At 33.9% G+C, this 11,071-nt stretch overlaps 1 long non-coding RNA gene across 1 annotated transcript in view; it reads left to right on the top strand.

Annotated features, from left to right (window-relative positions):
• The window catches only part of LOC119083235, a 32,662-nt gene extending 22,583 nt beyond the window's left edge, over positions 1–10,079 (top strand). The window contains exon 3 of the long non-coding RNA XR_005088825.1: positions 9,353–10,079. This is a non-coding gene — a long non-coding RNA (uncharacterized LOC119083235). The remainder of the gene's footprint in view (positions 1–9,352) is intronic.
• Positions 10,080–11,071: the final 992 nt, after the last annotated feature.

Genomic DNA, 11,071 nt, shown 5'->3' on the forward strand with positions numbered 1-11,071 from the left:
AATATTACCCACTTTTCCTATATAGCGACCTGTTGTATTTATATTTTCTTTTCGAATTGACTAAACGTACTGCGTACGGTAGACTTAAAAACTTGAGATAAATGCAAATCATTTGGTAGTTCAAATCTCATGCATACATCACAGAATAAAAGACAAAGATAAGAACTAAAAACCTAGCTAGACATTTGTCCCAGAACTTCAAAAGTTATAAATTATCACAATAAATAACAGATTGTAGGAGTAAAGGATGGAAATGTAAATGAGACATTGTTTGATCATCCCTCTTCATGTTGATGATTAAAATGTCTATTGTGTGTGTGTGCTTAGTATTCGTAAATTTAAGATAAAAAAAAAATATTTTCTGTACAAAGAAGACGGAAAATTTTCGGTCTTTGAAAATTAATTGGTTTTGTACTCAACAACCGAGGTGCGGGTATATTTAACGGTTCAGGAAGTCTACACAGTCCTTGTCGAAATTTATCGACTTCAACTGGTTCAATATTCGTTCGCATTTTGTAAATCTTTGAGAGATTTTCTAATTATTTGGATAATAAAATGATTGATGGCGAAAGACATCGGTTGTTATAAGGATAAGCGTTGACTCCATTCGGGCGAAGAGGTGGTTATTGGGTGGAAACAATAATAATTGACTGCTTCAGTTTGTTGTTGTGAAATTGATGCAGTAAATGTAATCATCAACGAAACGCTTTTAAACGAATTTATCACCATGGGCGAGATCAACGCTATCATAGCGAAAACCGTTATAAACACGCAAAGGGTTCATTGATGTTAATGACTCAATGTTTTTATAATAAAGATTAAAGTACCGGTTTTGATGGGATTAACGGAAGAGGTGTAACACTGTTCCAAAGTATCCGTATCGATTCCACCATATTAATTGAATGACAATTTTACGAAGATAGAAACGGTTTATAGCTCCATTCACCATTAACTGTAAAAATTGTTTAAATATGCCATCTCTATCACCAGCTGTACTTTGGTTGTCAAATTCACTCATGTAGACATAAGAGCACCTCCAGCTCCCGAAGAAGAAAAGAGTCGATACAGATTGGAATGAAATCATCCGTGAAAGTATAAGTCTTATCCCCAGCATTTTAGTCGTATCTTCGATGTAAAACAACGACAGAACACAATACGTTAGTATGTTGTGTATTCCATTAAACGTAAGCTACATTCAAAATGACGTTAATTCGAAATCTCTTTTACATACGTGAATAAGTCGCAAATAATGATTGATGAACTTTACAAATTCTTACAGACTCAATTCATCGCTAATGTTATTTTTCACCCATCCATTCTGGGTTCCTCTATATGGATATTGTGTTGTAGTACTAAATTGTAGAGCGAATGTAATATTCGGATTCTGAAAAGATAGAAAAATGGCTGTTCAAAATACTAAGCTCAAGGATTTCGTAGATTTTTCTGAAAAATGGGATATCTCAATCTATTACGAATCCTTTCAGTTGAGATAAGACACATAACACGTGATTCTTGTAGAGTTTTTTGGGCTTAGGATTTGTGTTATGGATAAATTCAGAAATTCCTGTTGAGAATATAAAGGAACGTATTGTGTGCCGGTCGATGTTTCCATTTTTTTTTAAATAAAGGGTTAGAGTTAACCTTATCCTTGTTGTCCAAAAGAAAGAAAGAAAATAAATTTCCAGGTATTTTTCGAAAAAGTTGGGAAAAAATAGAATTGTTGGTAAACATGTCCCAACTCATATATCAATTTTGAACTGTGGTTGAAGCCTTTTCCTTGTCAAATGTAGTTATCTTTGTGTGTAAAGAGGGTGCTCATTAAAATGTAAGTTTATTTAATTCACGTAGATATATAGGCAATAAGAAAGAAATTCGTCAGAGAAGAGGGACCAGTCATACAGTAATATCTCTTTTATTTGGTTTTTTTTGTCGATTACACGTTTCGTTAAAAAAAAAATCAAAAAGATCTCGGTACTTAAGCATTTTGTTGCAAAATCTATCAATTCAACTTAATTTCTTCAATTTTACCCTGAATATTCATGGCCATTACATTCAGGATTTCAGGAAAATCTCGAAAACGATGAATAGTAGGTTACACTGGATGCGGCGAGAGTAATTCATTACATAATTCTTTCATCTGATAAAAGCAAACTCACAAATATGTTTTTGAGCAGCAAGCTTCAGTAACCGACAACAAGAATAGTGTTTGTATATTGGAGCCGAGGGGGACAACTAAAAAACAACGCTTTGTTGAAAATCAGTTGCCGAAGTAAGTTACTCAAAAAGACAGTAGTTAGTTTGCTAGTTGTTTCCGAAGTAACGAAGTGTTGGAGCTGCTAGGTCATAATAGGTCATCGAATCAATAATCGTAGTAGTTCGATATAGAAGGAGTCAGTCTAAATAGTATTTTACATGTCTAGGGATAAAAAGATGAAAAGTAGAGTTTTCGTGTGAATTTTGTTGATCCGAGGCGAAGCCAAGGTCAATAAACACACGAAAACGAGACATTTCATTTTTATCCTGAGTTATGTAATGGACTTTACATGCTGAGGGCTTCGAAAGAAGTACAGTTTTCGACGTATGTCGAATGTAAATGTAAATGTTAATGTACTTTGATATAAAGCGGTTTATTAAATTTATTATTTTCTTTTGTATTTCGGAGTTTCACTGAACATAATGTCCTAGAGCATCAGAGATTGCAACACGAAGTACATAGCAGCAGTATATTCTGGTTTACTAACTGTCCACAAAGGAAAATAGTCCACACTTAATGCATCATTTTCGCAGGGGGCAAATTGCTATGTAATGGACAACTTTCGCATGGGGTGGGTAGTAAAACTTTCATATCATAGGGAAAATTATTCTACATAATCACAAGAATTACCTCATGTCGATTGCCTCTTGATTCGTACAAAATGTGATAGATCTTGTTGCAGTTACAAATCACTCCGTTTCAAAGAAAAATCACAAATGAATGTAACACCAGCAACCGGAATAAAATCTTAATCCGTCGAGAACTTTGTAAAATATAATAAGTTCCCAGAATTGAAGGAAGAGACATGATTTAATTAGATGAAATACAGCGAAAAAAATATGTAATCTCTCCTGTCTAGTATTATGATGATATGCAAAATACAGTGATGGTGAAGTCAACGACCATTTAAAGCTTGTCTATTAAACTAATGGATTAACGTAACTGAAAATAATCTTGCGTTATTGTGAGATGAAAAAACGACGAAGAAGAATTCGTTAAAGACCAAACAAATTTTAATCGCTTGTTGAATAAAATGTTGTTGGTGTTGTTATTCCTGATTATACCCAGTAACATTTGAGCGAATGTAGTAATTACCTTCTTGGATAATGTATTAAAATCGTACTTTCTGATGTACAACTCAATTAACAGTTTAGTTGGAGAAATCTTGTTAATGAACGCCTTTCGACGGGATAATTGTAGTCTACAAGTTCTTCGAACTCCTTGGATTCTTTGTACACAATGGAATGTTCTGTAATTAACGTTCCAATAAAAATGAATTCCAGTATCATCGATAGGAGACAATTATTGTTGGAATAAATAGTTTTAGATGTTCGAAGCATACAATACATTGACATGTCCACAGCCCATTAAATTAACGTATAGATCTACACTCAGATCAACATTATGTGAAGCTTCCATACAGTAACAGAAACACTTTACAAACAATTTTCTCATTTTATTACGCACTCATCAGATTGATTGAAGCTTCCATACAACTGATTCCATTTAATGACAAATGACAGCAAATTAATCACTTCAAAAATGTGGAATTTTGAAACTCACTTGACATGTAAAACATGTGATAGAAACGGACGTCCCATACATTTTCTTCTTCACTAGTTTTATCCATCAAAGCAAATTAAAAACTCTTCTTGTTTTAATTGCTCAATTATCGCAGACCGAGTTGAATAGCTACACTCTCTTCAGCTCTTCATTAATTTTTTTTTGTTCCTTTTTATTAGTATCACTCAAAAAGGTGTAACTCTTTCCACTTTCCACATAACTTCACAAAGTAATATTTTTATGCCATTCGCCATGGATTATCTTTTAATGGATGTTTTATAAACCGATGTCAACGCTATCCGACGCCAAATAAAACAAAATGTAGGGGAGCCATTAGTTTGATTAAATAGTTTCTGTCAAACAAAGTGGTATCCAAGAATGGATCTAGACCCAGAAATTTATGATGCAATTAAATAAAACTATAAAATTAAATGTGAATTATGAGTGCTGGCTGGATGGGCTTTTGTTTTGCTTTATATTATACCGGGATGGGTTCTTAGAACTGCAATTTCGTTTGGTTGTGATGTTATACAGACAGAATATTTTTAAAGTTCTTTAAGTGAAAAAAAAAATCTTGTTTTTAATTCTTACAGAATACGATCTCTGAAAATTGCCAAAAAATGTAACGATTTAATTGCGGCAATAAAATTCCGAGTAAATGGTTAAATGAAATCTTGGGAAATAAATTATGAGAAGAATTTATAGTACTTCGTGCATCCATTGAACACGGTTTCGGCTCATTAAAATGTTTGTTTATACATCTAGCTACCTTGAATGGTAATAAGAAATGTTACTCACTAATGGTGTTATCGTAAAGTTGCTCAAAAGTGATTGCTTTCGCACTAATTTATTTTACCGGAAACGTGCACACATTTAAACTAAAGCGTTTCCGCTAAAACACAATTTTTAAGATTACCGCCGACATTTTATTTCTACTGGGTCACCTCTTCTGCAACTCACATCACACCAAACGACAATATTGTTGTTTGTTTACATGATTGGTCAAAATAAAATTTTCTTTTTGACGAATATTTTAAGTCAACCGCTAATTGAACTGTTAAAACCACACAAGAAACACATTTACGCACAAAATCTGTATTAAATCACATCGAATTCACAGAAATTGTTACACTTTTCACAACCAACACTAAATTTTTGTTTTGGTGATTTGACGTTTCAAAAACAATAGACTGTTATGATCAGAGCGAGAGATCCGAAGACTAGTTAATTATACTTGCCTTGGGGTACTTGTCAAAATATTGCTTTCTCTTTCAGCGTGTTACGTTGAGAGCGAGAGGACCGAAGACCAGTTTATTATAAGTTGCCTTGGGGTACTTGTCAAAATATTTCTATCTCTTTCATCATAACACTCTATTCTCATGTTACGATTAACGACTTTAACGACGATTTTCTTCGTTAAACCATATTCGACTAAGTTCAAGGTGGATGTGATTTGGGTGTGAAATTGAGTGGGAAATGCTTTTTTCATAGATTTTCTTTTTGTAAAATCTTTTCAATTTGGAAATATTTTGGAAATGCCCAACGTACCAGTTTCTTATTTTTCGTGTTTCTGCTGATATTTGACAAAAAATCGCGAAAAAATCGATTAGTCCCTTCCTTATTGGAAAACAATAATTTAGAAGACCTGGAGCGGTATAACGGCATGAGTTTTCTAAACTCTCCTTTTTTTATATTTCACTATCGCTTCGCTATTTCACGCGAGATGTTTGATTCGTATCCTTTCTCCAAACTCTTGTCCCGTGGCAGACACTTGGCCGATTGAAATACTAATTACTGATCCGTAGTCTTGAGATCATTCGCTAAACGCTAAAATTAATCGAATGGGAATGTAATTATTTTTCTGTTGACATTACACCGACACCGGGTTATTGCAGCGAGATCTTGCTTGAAATAGTCGATGATGGTATAATAGAAAAAAAGAGTTTTAGAATATCGAAAACTTATGCCGCAATACCGCTCCTGACTTTCGTGACAACATTGAAAACATTACAAGTTTGAAAAGGCAATGAATTCATTAAGATGATTTAGATAGGAAATGGTGGATTGAGGAAATAAGTCATTTATTACTTCAATTTTCCTACGCAACATTTTTAAGTTAAAAATACAAAACGATCGATTTCTATTGTGAATTCAGTCGTCATACAGTGTTCAAAAAACAATCGCGGAGTTCAAGGTTCTAGGTTGAATTTTCAATTTGTTCTATTGTCTGACAAAAAGTGTAACCCCCTAATTGTAACAAAGAATAAATTTTCCTTTACAAAAAAACTGTTGATCTTGAAAGCAACCTCTCTAGAAAAACAAAAGCAAAGCAGTTTGTATTTTCATCCATAATTTAGTACAACCCAGCGTATTCCACGAACGTATTTTTTTAATCACGCAAAACAAACAAACACAAAATAAAATAGGGTAACAAAGAGAAACGTTCGTGCTTTGAACTTGCAATCAAATCGTTTACTGAATTTTGCTTTCAATGTTCACATATCGCAGCAACAAGTCCTCTTTCTTTTTTATATGAAGCATTCGTATTTTGTATTCTTAATCAAATGTACACAAATTATTTGGCGCAAAGCTCAATTGTGTGAAGCTTATGCTGCCTGTTTCAATTTGAAAACAAAATGTTGCTAACAATAGTGGTAAACTACTCACACAACATGTTTGTCAAAAGTTGAGGCCAATGATCTTTTGAAGACGTGCTAATGGTTTGAATATTAAATTATGATAGAACTACAGAACACATAACTCAAATGCTCAGTGTGTTTGCACAATACTGGATTCTCATGTTACCCAATAACATTTCATAATAGAACCATTTACGTTAGATTAATATTGAGATACATTTATCTATCATCGAATTTATCGAACACCGAACCGGAAATAGATAGCCCAAAGACGTTAATGTACTGACGTTAATGTCATTAAGATTGCTCTTTGTGTTCCCTGTTCCCTCTCATAAATTTGGTCATTTCATTAATACTTGCTTTATGTTCAAATAAGACAAATTCAACTGCTGTCTCTTGATTGGAGAATTTTAATTTACACGAAGAGTCTGCATTCAGTTTTGAAATTGAGCCAAGATGTTTGTCGTGCATTAGACTAAATTCGGTTCAATCAACCTGTCAACATACATTATAGATTTACGGCAGGCTAACCTTTTCCAATCGTTGTCAGCAGATTCACGTATGGTCGAACAATTTTGTTTGAATTTTTTCCCTGCTCAGCTCATGGTATATTATAAACTTGTACGTTTCACGGAGGTCTGAACTGACCGAATATGATACATATTTTACTATGATCGCCCAAAAACCACTTACAGTTTATGTGTGACGCAAGTCCCTTTATACACTTACAGAAAATTAGTTTTTTTAAAATAAGTTGACATTTCATTATAAGGAAGGTGCATCACAAGTGGCAGATAATTCGGTTCTATGAATGTATTTCTGCCAGGACATATTTTCTATGTTCTTCAATTTACTTTACAGTGATTTCCTTAACATCTGCCACTTGTGACGCCTCTTCCTTAAACTTAAAATGAAATGTCAACTTATTTAAAAAAAAAACACACATTTTCTGAATCAGTTGTTGACACTATCCTCATGATCTGCAATTTGTGACGCATTTGTTTTTGTGTGTCAAAACTATAAGTGCACCTAAACCGATATCAGTTCTTTTGTAAGAATATTAAGGGACTTGCGTCACATTTAAACTGTAAGTGTTTTTTCGGTGATATCAGTTATTTTGTAAGTGTTCCGTCATCTTTTCGATCGAATCTTAATTGAACATGAGGCTTCGCAGACCCGTACGATTGCATCCACCTCCTAAACTCAGCTGAAAAACACTTAACACGCTCATAGCTCCTAAATGAGAGACTTTTCGGAAAAACCCTGAAACACGTGTCGACTAGAATCTAAAACTCAATAACTTTAAAAGACAACGAACTTTCTATCTGCCATATTTTCCGATGTATGGGTCACATAGCTCAATAGCTTAAAACGCTCATAGATGGCTCAAACGTTTCACAGTAACAAAGCTGCAATGTGACAAAGGTTGGTAAAATTCATCAATTTCAAAAAGTATGAAAATCCGCTTCATCATACCCAAATTTTGAAATTTAATATCCCGGCCAAATCTAAATCGATTTTAGCTCGTCGAACTCGTAGGAACGCCCAGATTACGAATAAAATACTTTGGGATGGTAGGAGCAAAGTAAGGAAAATCAAAAAGTTTGTGTTGTGTTCCCCAGTCCTTCACTAACGTAGGGTCATGATCCTCAGTCATACGGAATTTTTTTTTCAGATTTTTTTAGTGACTTGCGTCACTGCCCTTCACTAACGTAGGGACATGATTAGAGAAGACGAAACATTTTGTTGCGTGTAATGTATTCCAGATAATGAAAATCCACATCTCAAAATAGATGTTCAATGTTCATTCAATGTACACACCTATACGTGTCAGTTTGCTAAATTTATGTAAATAATAAATGGATTTGAAGCACATCCAGTTCTGTCTGTGTCGCAGATCGAAAATGCAAAACTATTTTTAAAAAATTGAGTATAATAACTGAACGGGTATGGTATGTGAATGTTAGACTGAACAACACTAATATATATATAGTAACAGTCGTGTTGTCTGGAGTCAGGCCGTTTCATCAAAAATTTAATGTAAACTGCGTCCGAAGAGGATAATTGTTTTACATTTACCGGACGTAATGTATTTTGCATTATTAATACGTCTAAATGTCTTATGTTGTCTAATATGCTAAGTATAGCTTGTAAATTTAATCACATACTGTCGTTGTATTCTCTTGTTATGTAGTTGGATCGTTGGATGATGTTTGACAAAATTATCCACTTCACTGGAGTGCACAGAAATTACTTATTTAGCATTTACTAATGTTGACAAAGTGGATAGAGCTGCGTGAAATGATTAATTAATGTTTGCACCAAAGATACAAACAAAAATAACAAACACGACGAAAGTACGAACAGTATAAGCAAACTAACAACCTAACATGCAGTGTTCTAATGCATCAGAGAATCAACAAATTTTGTTTAGAAAATTCACATTAAGAGTCTGATGTTTGTGATGTCGATGGCGTATAATATTGCCTATATGGCAACATAAATTTCAAATACCAAGGCGGATATTTCAACTTGAATAGTGAAAAGTCTCTTGACTTGAATGGGTTGTTTCAGCTAAGATGAAACTTCCTTTTCTCAACTTGACAGAGTTATGAATTTTTCACTTTGTTGGCTTCTCAAGCGTAATAGCATATTGATGATGTTTGTTTTGTATTTTGCAATGTGAAAATATTTACTCACTCAATTTGGATTGAACTCTCTTTGGCAGCAAAGGGATATATATATATATATATATATATATATATATATCTTCACAATCATTATAGCATTACCTTTGGCATAACATTACGTCATTCATTCCTTTGACAGTGAACGGAAAATCCTTTCATTGAATTTCCATAATTCAGATTTATTCATTTGATATTTTCTGTTTCAGGTGACGTACTATCTGGCGTCTGCTTTGTCAGCCATCTGGACACTCATTCATTGGCTGCTTTTCTTCTGTACATACCGCTATATGCATCTATCTATCAATCGGTGCATCGTTTTTACTAGCTGCCTCAACTACACGAACTACGAATATTACAGTTTTAAGTCGGGAATGTATTTTACGAAATGGAAAGAGCGCTTAGGAATGATGTGTGACTACTGCTGTCTGTTTTATGTGGGGTATGTAATGTAAGTACACAAGAAAACCAAAAACGCTGAAGTTACTTGTGACAAACTGTTATGTGCAGACACAGACATTGTAATAATGAACCGTTCTTGATGTGCGGGATGTGATCTGTGTGGCATAAGAATCTTTCCAAATAATCTATGGTGACATTTGAAGTGACTTTATGATGTTTTCCGTTTGAATGATGGTGGGTGGATAAATTTGGTTTCCATTTGAATTGCTATATGGCAGAGAGATGGTAAATTACAAACATTTCCCACCGGGAAATAAACATGCGATTTCGAACATGTTAAAACCCATAAACCTTGCCAACTTCCATGGAGGAGAAACACAGTGACACGAAATTCTCGGAATGTATTGCATGGATGTTTCTAAAAGCCAAAGTTTTCAGTCTGTGAGTAATGAATGTAGAGAATCAGTCTGTGATGTCTCTACGTTATCTGTTGCAATGCAAAGCAGGTAGAATTTTGGATGAATGTAATTGTTATTTGACACCAAATCCAAAACGTTCATCTATTGTTTAATGATGGGGTGGACCGATTTAAAAAAAAAATATTTCAAGAATCACATAGTGTTCCATGACTGTCAGAACCGCTTGATCATTTTCTAGAGAACTTTTTTATTGGATCCACCCAATAATAATAAAGGAAAATCCTTTACTGGACCGTTCAATTTGAAGTTGATGGATGATCTAAAATTCCATCTCTTCTCCCGAAAGCTGCAGATTTTCATATTAGATTTTATAATGTCCATAAAGTTGAATTGGATGGTCGATATACCAATTGTATACAAACATTCCATACCTAGTTAATTCATCGAAAACGTATTATCGGAATATCAAGGAAACGAAGATGTTTTATCTTCGACTTTGGTTTCGTTGTGTGTGGACAGAATTTGTAGTTTCCTCTTAGAATTTGCAGTTTCCAAACAGAATTCACTACAATGCATCATCGCATAATATAATGAATGGATGCAGATCCAATCTAAATAAAATCGTCCATCCCAAAAATTGTCCTCAGCAAATAAATTATTAATTTTCGTCATGTGCATCTAGATACGTTCCGCTGATGGAATTGTATGTGCAATCAACAAAAAACCATACAAACATTTATGAAGAGCATAACACACTCAATGAGAACTCATATGAATAACGGTTTGTTTGATGTATAGGAAAAACTGATTAAAATATGAAGTTTGTTACGCTACTCAATACGACTGGAAAATCTGATTAAAATTATGAAATCTGTAAACTGAAAAAAGGAATATATTTTGTTGGTTTATGGTTGAATCATTCTATTTTGTATACACGAAACCCAGAGCCGGATCAAACCATACCGACCTCGATACTGGCAAGGTGCTAACGAATGTTAGCTTTCTGTATTTTCGCTTCACATTTCTTTTCGCTTTTGCGTTACTTAACCAGCTATATTTTGTACTGTTCACGGTATCCGCAGTATTATTCACTATCTTCCACAACTG

Source organism: Bradysia coprophila, unplaced genomic scaffold (genome assembly GCF_014529535.1).
Source record: "Bradysia coprophila strain Holo2 unplaced genomic scaffold, BU_Bcop_v1 contig_583, whole genome shotgun sequence".
In the NCBI taxonomy this organism is placed as follows: Eukaryota; Metazoa; Arthropoda; class Insecta; order Diptera; family Sciaridae; genus Bradysia; species Bradysia coprophila.